The sequence below is a fragment of the Corvus brachyrhynchos genome, unplaced genomic scaffold, assembly GCF_000691975.1.
Source record: "Corvus brachyrhynchos isolate BGI_N302 unplaced genomic scaffold, ASM69197v1 scaffold84, whole genome shotgun sequence".
Taxonomy (NCBI): domain Eukaryota; kingdom Metazoa; phylum Chordata; class Aves; order Passeriformes; family Corvidae; genus Corvus; species Corvus brachyrhynchos.
In genome coordinates, this window is record NW_008237434.1 from 1,708,531 (window position 1) to 1,716,838 (window position 8,308).

Sequence of the window (8,308 nt, forward strand, 5' to 3'; positions counted from 1 at the left end):
GGAGAGATATTAGAGCTGGAACGCAAGTGTGAGAGAGCGGTTTTCAACAGCAGCAATCCGTCTCTGCCCAGGTCCCTGAGTGCAGCAGAGGGGATATTGCCAGAACAGTATCTGCTGTAACGTCAGCTCTGCCTTACCAGGTCTGTGGTGTTAGGCATAGAAGAAAGCATGCCACTAGCAGTACGTTTGACTAGTATCAGTGAAAAGATCCAGTTGAAATCTGCTAAAGGATTAAAACAGCCAGACCAGATGAGCTCAAAGTCTGGTGTTTGCTTTTGGATAACCATCAGAGGCAGATACATCAGGGAGGGAACTCCTGCCTACCTCTTTTTCCACTTGCGATAGCACAGGGATGTACATGTCTCGGGGATTTCCTTCCGCTGCTGGGCGACTCATTGGCTGTTTTCCTGCAGACAAACTTTTCCTTTACCTAACCCAAGTGAAAATACTGTTCTTAAAATGACAAAAATTTGGTAGAAGGCTGTGTTTCCTTAATAGTACCTTTCAGCAAGCATTCTGTAATTTAGTCTTGTCTGTAGCTCTGTAATTCGTAATTTTGTAAATTTACTTTATGAGTTGTCATTTTCTTATTGTGTCATAAAACTTTCTGTTCCTTAGCAATTTTCAGAGAATCTTTTTGTGCTGATCACTGTTACACAGCCTTGCTGATGTGTGTAGTTACATCTGCAGAGTGAAATAAAAGCAAATTCCCACTGTTCCCCATCTAAAAGTCTCTAAGCCTTCAGTTACTATTTTCTCATTTTGGAGTTTTGTTTACTTTTTTTTATGTGAATGTCCATGTGACTTTTCAGAAGTACAAAGTATACTTACATGCTCCAGTGAAAGGTGCTCATTAATGCCTTAGAAACTCTGTTTGATAATCTAGGACAAAGCATAGCATTCAAGGGAAGAAGGAACTGGAATTTACACAATAGCATTAAAATACTTCTATTGCTCTGGACAATTTCTTATGGAAAATCATTTATTTAATTGGTACTGTACTTAGAAGAAATACTTTTGCACTGATCTATCTACAATAATGGTTAGATTTTGGGGAGGACTTAAAGGAGGTCCTCACTGTATTACTAATTAATCCGCGCTGTACTACACTGAATTACACTGATTCATCAGTAGTCACGTTGTTCAAAATTTAGTAAGCCCCGAACAAACAGCACTTGCTTATGAGTTACCTACAGATCAGGAGATCTGCCTGGTATTTAAAATGTAGGAGTAGTATTACTGACAGTCTAAGGCATAGTTTCTTGATACCAAGGAATTTCTTTCCCGCATAGCATCTTTAATACTGCAGATTACTGTTCTTGCATCCTTTTATTTCTATTTCACTTCGTTTCACTGTACAAGTTATTTATTTTTCTTTTCATTTCTACTGTCAGCAAGATGGCTGCATCCGGGCATGTAAAAATTTCCTAAGGTGGGATTTCAGAAATTCTCAATGTTCAACAAACTTTTTCTTCTTCTGGTACTACTACTGCACATTTCTGTAGGAGCAGAGGGACCAGTTCTGAATGTTGTAAAAGATCTCTCAGATTGTCACACGTGAAAATTGTTCCTGGTTCCACTCAAGGGTTGGTTTATAGCCAATCCAGGATCATCCCAAGTGTGTTTTCTAGGATCAATGTGCAACTCACTGACCCATTCTGGAAAAGGTTCTCTTTCTTCTAGAATTGCTCTGCCTGGGAGCAAGCCCATGCCAGTTTTGCTCCTGATAAACCTGGGAGATTTGCAGAGAGGAGCCTGTTTTCAGGAGAGGTGGGTGACACCAGCATGGAAATGCTGTTGCCACTGAAGAATTCAACAAACTGCAGAGCTGTCATGGTAAAAGCTTGTCTCCCCTCTTCTGTCAGCCATCAGGCACGTCTGAAAGGAGCCCACCATGTGCCAAGGCAAAACCCAGTGCCACTAGCAGCAGCAGCAGACCTTGCTTGCTGAGTGCTGTGAGTCAACATAAATTGCATTCCTAGATGGAAGAGTAAGGTCTGTCAATAAAGTAGAATTACTAGGGTTGCAGTAAGTTCCACGCCGATTTGTGTGTTTGATTTAACTGTCTTTTTCTTCCTAATAATCGCCACTATTTTACAGTAGTAAGAAAACCTGTAATGTTTATATGGGGATTGTGACTTAAAATAGTACTCTTGGTAGTAAGGGAAGAAATACAACTGAAAATGTGGTGTTCTTCTATAGAAGTGTTAGATCGTTTGTGGAAGATAATGCCAATTGTCAGAAGACCATTCAAGTGGGATCATGACAATCACTAAGCCAATAGCTTCCAAATATTTTGAATGAGGAGGAAAGCTGATGTCTGGTTCCCCTGACATATTTTTGTTCCCTGACATATTTTTGTAATGAAGGAACTTGAATTCCTACAGATCTTGTAAAGAGTGTCGGAGTTCTTTGTAATGTTAAACCAAGTTGTCCTGTGCTGTATTTGAAGTGAACAGGTCGAACAGGTCAGTAATACCCTGTGTGTTCATGTTTCTCATAAGCAAACATTGCTTTGACAAGCTGCATGTCACCAAAGAGTGCTGGTGCACTTGACTAATGACCTGTCACTTTTGTGGCTTTGCAAGTTCTTTGCTTCTCTGTTGGTTGTTTGCGAGGTAACTGCAGAGTTGTTCGGGGATTTTTTGGTGAAAAACTTTGGGGATTGCTCATTTTTCTTTCTTAAAGGAAGACTTGCATCATTTTTAAACAAGATTAAGATGTGTAGTAAGACTTGAATTTTTTTTCTTGAGTGCATCATATGCAAATACTATTAATTTCCTTGCCTTAAGCTAATCAGAGGTTTAGAGGAAAAGTTTTTACTTACCTTTAAATTATGTCCTGGTTTTCAGCTTTATCTGCCTAATTGCAAGAAGATAAATAATGCCATGATCTTCTCTAGTCACCTTCCAGCAGACAACAACTTCCAGCTGTGCAGTCTTAGGTGAAAGAGGTCCTAAACATAACTATTCTTGGGGAATATCTGAATGCTACAAGACACATCTAATGGTAAATAGACACATGTCCTTCAAGTCAAAATGATTGCAGGTATTTCAGTGCTGGAATGGGAACATTGAGACACTTGAGAGTGAAACCAGATTTGCACTAGGAGCACTTTGCTGCTGTGGCTGCACTGATAAGGAGGGAAGCAATTCGATAGACTTTTCTCATGGAAGGAAGGTAGCTGTTGCTTTGTCTCCATCACGGCATACTGTGCCTGGTAGGTTGGGTGGTGCCCCTTACAGGGCTGCATGACACACCAGAGCAGAGAGCTGGCCAAGTTAGAAATACACTGATGGCCTTGGGTCTTTCATAAGCAGCATGCTGTTATCTGGCTTGTTTGTGAGCATCACCCATGAGGGCAACACACAGTTTTGACAGGGATCCCATTTTGTCAGTATTGTATTTTGAATTATTGTAGGGCTGTACTTCTAAAGAAGGTCTCAGTCTGTTTTTAAAAATTAATTGACTGTCAGTTCCACTTGTGTTTAAGGAACTTCTCAGTTCCCTTTGAGCTCGCTTTCTAAGGATGAAAGATGAAAATTCAGAGAAATTGTATGATGAAGGAGAAGAGTGAGGTACTTCAGTCACCAGGGAAGATGATGGAGCTGAAAAGAGAACACAGTGAGGAGCCTGAGTGTATGGGACGTACTGAATTATGTAAGTATTTATCTTTATTGTTTGCCATTTTTAACATGGTACATTAGATGTAGATTGTGTTTTACAAAGGATTCAAAAGGGGGGTTTTCCCTCCAAGGAACTTGCTCAATGCCAAAGGAAACTGAAGGATATCAATGTTTATAATCCCACCCATGAACGCATGCCAGTCTGGTTCACCTCAGTAAAGAGGATCTATTTCACTCTTAAATAAAAAAGTTCATGTGTCGTTTCATGAGACATCCGTAAACCTAACTGTGTTTACCTTGTTCATGCCCAATGTTTTTGTGCCCATAATCTCATTATCAGACTATTGTCTTGCTTGGTTTGACATTTAGCTGTGTGCTCTCTTGCATTCTCATTCTGCTTTTCCTGGTGATTGCCTTTCTGTGACATTGTAAATTACCTACACATAAGTCACTTAATGAAATTTTTATGTTTTTTTCCTGGATAGCAGCAGTTTCTGTACTGAGAACAGAAGTTGGGTGGTGTCAGTGGTAAAAGTATTGTAACTCCATTGTCAGAATGAGATGCAAGGCTTCAGTACATTCCTTTTGGGAGATAACTTTTCAATAGCACTTTATGTGTGTTGGAAGTTTCTCTTAGCAGATGGGTAACTGCAAAACCAAAATGCATTGTGTACATTCAGTAAGTGTGTGCTTTCTTAAAGGTTTTCTAGCTCAAGGGTCCTGTAGTGACACAGTGAAGCTGCTGTGGAGTTTGCCACTTTGGTCATACAATTTTGTTGAGAAATGTGAGTATCACTACTCAGAAAGTGCCTTACACATTGGGGGATTTGAGTCTTTCTTCCTTTCTGGGTGGGTTCTAGCAAACTCCTTTATTGTTCTAAACTGAATTTGTGAAAGGGAACCTACTTACCATAGCAGGAGCACTTTCTAACTGCATGTAGCACACTATAATAGGATTAATAGGTTGTGCTGGATCTGTAATAGTCACTCTTCCCACACTGCTGTTCTTGAAGTAAAAGCGTCCTGGGGACCAGGTTAGCTATAAAGACTTTGATCCCATCACCAGAGGATTTGAGTGGTCTAGGTCCAACTAATTTTTTCCTTCAGATGGCTGGTTAGATGGTCTGATGCTTTTTGTTTAGATTGCTCAACCAGGATGTGGGAGATGTTGAATCATATCCCTTCCTTATTTAAAGGGATTATGAGCCCAGATTTACTCCATTACAGGAAAGTCTCCCAACTCCTAAGAAGAATATTGGCCAAGATGTTTTTCTATCCCTCCTCTTAAAGTGAACCATTTTTTTTGTCAGAAAGAGAAGATCAGGAGCCTGTGCCACCTCAGTGGGTTGACCTAGATTCCAAGGGAAGTTTGCTCAAATATGTAGTACAAGAAATTCAGACCTTGGGCAGAAATAGAAAGTGATTTCCAGGGACATGCTGACCTCAGAGCTATTGAGTAAGCCTAGGCAGAGGTGAAGGCTTCACTTCCTCCATGGGCTGCTTTTTGGAAGGAAGAGCTGGTTCCGATGGTGAAACCCAGGAGGATTGGGTGGATCCTCCCTGGGAAAGGGTCCTGGCTACCCAGGAGTCACACCTGCTTCCTGGGGGGGAAAAGCTCCTCTGCCTGGAGTTTCTTTTGTACTGGTGCAAGAGCTTCTCATGCAACACACCAGCTCTCACATACTCCTTCCTTGGCAGGGGCTCTGCGCACGCCTGGCAGGGGAACACCACAGCTCTGCCCGCTCTGGTCAGGCGCTCCTCGCTGTGAAGTCCCCTGGTATTGCTTGTCGAAAATGCAGAATGTACTCTGTTTCCCCTGCTGATGTTAAAATTACGTGTGAGACCAGAAGTTAAAAATAAAAACCAGAAGCAGTCAAGTCCCCGGCGGCTGCAGCTATGTGTGACAATGGCGGTCTTGGTGTGGAGAGGCAACTGTTGGGAATCTCCTTTCGTACTTTAGCTCAGCATCATCAGCACTCCCTGCTTTTACTTAGATCTTCATTGTTACTTACAAAGGCTCAAATCTTGAGATTCCTATGGTCTACTTTTTTCTGATACTCTTGTCTGGACTTGTCAGTATTTTGAAAGTGCCTAGACGTTCAAAACATGCCTACGTGAAGGCAACATGGGGTATTGTCTTTCTTCTCTGTTAGTACAGGAACAATTGGCAAACATGAACAGAGAGCAGAGGCCTTGGTCAGAATTACAGGCATTTTTAAGGAAGAGTGAATTAGACTTTTATGTTTCATTTCACGCTATTTTCATGATCTGTTTGCAATAGTCTGTGCAATTTTTCTCGTGAAAAGTTGCGTATTTTATACATTTTGCAAATTACTACTTTCTAAAATTTGATTTTCTGCTATTTTTTTTAAAGTTGTATAGGAGACACCTCATGGAGACTGCTATGCTGTTACCAGCTGCATGCTAAATCTCCCATTTAGCCTGGGTACCACACAACAATTTAGTGAAATCTGTTGCTTTCTGCATAACATTTAGCATGTAGTTCCACAACTGTTACAAGCTGACATAGAAACATAGAATCATGCATTAGTGTGCTGCCCCTAGGCTTGTTTATTATTCAAGTTTAGTTTAAAGCTCTTTCAGTGAGCCCTGGTAACTCCTGGGAAGTGGAGACATGCTACCAAATGGGTACAAATGTGCAAAGGATGCTACCAAAAAAGAGTATCACTGCTAGTCTGCAGTCTGACTTCTGCCGCGAGTCACTTTTTCTCACCACCTCCCATGTGTGTCAGCACTGGTGTTTGGGACGTTATGTCAGACTGGGGAGGGGATCTAGTTGGAAAATGAACTACCAAAGGAATTTAATAGCCTTCACTAGGATCCGGTCTGTGATCTGAGTGACTGTCTGCCTGCCTGAACACTTGTGTCAGTATGACGGAGCAAGCTGCAATGCCTGACTCCTTGGACAGTATCACTAATAAATAATAAAAATCATTGTGGTTTTCTGGTGAACATGAAAAATATAATACCTCATTTCAAAATAACTTTCACCTCTCACACCTCCAAAGCAGTGCACACTCTTGAAAACAGATGAAAAAAAGAGAAAGTTTTAAGACATTGATGTGATCATCACTTTTTATTAACAAACCAAAACTACTAGCTAAAGTCAATTTGAATTCATGACGACTTTTGTCTCCTCACCTGCTTTCAATTCCAGACAATATTTAGGACAAATTATTATTATTATTATTAGTCCCTGAGTGGTCTTTTTGGTCAGCTCTACCCCCTTGCCCATGGAAAGCCATTGCACGTTTTAAACTGTTGTAACTCCACTGATTTTGATAGAACTTCTCTTGCCTGATGAAAGAGCAAAGAGTCATGCAGCCACATGACCACTGTCAGTGCATGCTTTGCCATCTGAATGGGTAAGTCCATAGCTGTCAATTTTTTCTGCTAAGCAATGTGATGGTGTTGCAAGACCCTTTAGACGGCAAATTTAATGAGCTGCTAACCCCTGGAAACAGCTGTTGGAAGGAGCATTGATGTGTGGACATATGATTCAACCAGAGCTCCCAGTGCTCTTGGGGCTACAGAGAACATCTGCAGAATAAAAAGCCTGCAAACAGTCTGGAAAACAAAGCTGGCCTTCCTAGCTTCTGATGATGATGGAAAAAATGGTTGGAAGGCTCCTTTGACATTTCTGGAATTCCATTACTTTTTGTTCCATGTTTCATATCTTCCTTATTGTGTCCCTATTGAGAAAATTTTTGTAAATCATTTCAGGGAATCGGTCACAGGGGTAATGAAAATGTCTGCTTCTCAAAAGAGTAAGATTGTGTCACAGAGAGGGAAAGTTGTTTTAAAACTTTCTCAAAGACAAGGTAAAATTACTGTAAGAGGGTGAACTCAATGGCAGCATTTCTATTGAATTCATTATGAAGCTGGCACTGTCTTGTATGCAAAAGGAAAGACAAAGTGGAAAATGGCTTCTACCATTCCTCCTAATATCTGTATAATTTGTTCACTCTCTTCTGAGCCTGAGCTCCTTCTCATGAGGCTTTGAGGAAACTCTTTTAAAAGCAGTACCATCAAAACCAAGGCTAGCACAGTAAGAAATATACTAATTTTTTTACATACCACAAGGAGGAAAATAAGTCAGATGATATCAGAAAAGGAGGAATTACTAGTTGCAAATATTAGATGACATCTGTTTGAAACCCTTTGCTTGCCATTGACGTAGGACACTTCTTTGCCAGGGGACAAAGTCTCTCTGCCTGTTCTGCCACTTCTTCCTTCAAGTTGGTTCCTTAAGCACTAGTAATCTTGATGTAGCCTGGAGTAACTCTTCTTGGAGTGCGAAGATTAAATGTAACAAAGTACATGATGGAATCACGATATTTCCTAATTCCAAGATGAAGTCTTGGTTTTCTGTAGTAATAATCTTTTTATTTTGAAATAGATTTTCTGTGGCCACTTGCCAGAGGTGATACTTACTGTTAAAGATTTTGAAATAGATTTTTTGTTAATTTGAAAAAAGGTTGTAACACTTCTAATTTGCTCAGTAAAGGCCTTTTCCTGAATAGCTGCCTCTGACATCTGTAGGAATCTGTAGCAATCCCACAGTCCCTTGATACTTCTGAAGTTTGCTGTTAGTTCCCTACTGATATGTATATTTTTTGTATCGTCAACCCTCTCCCCTGCACCTAGGTTCAGCTCCACCA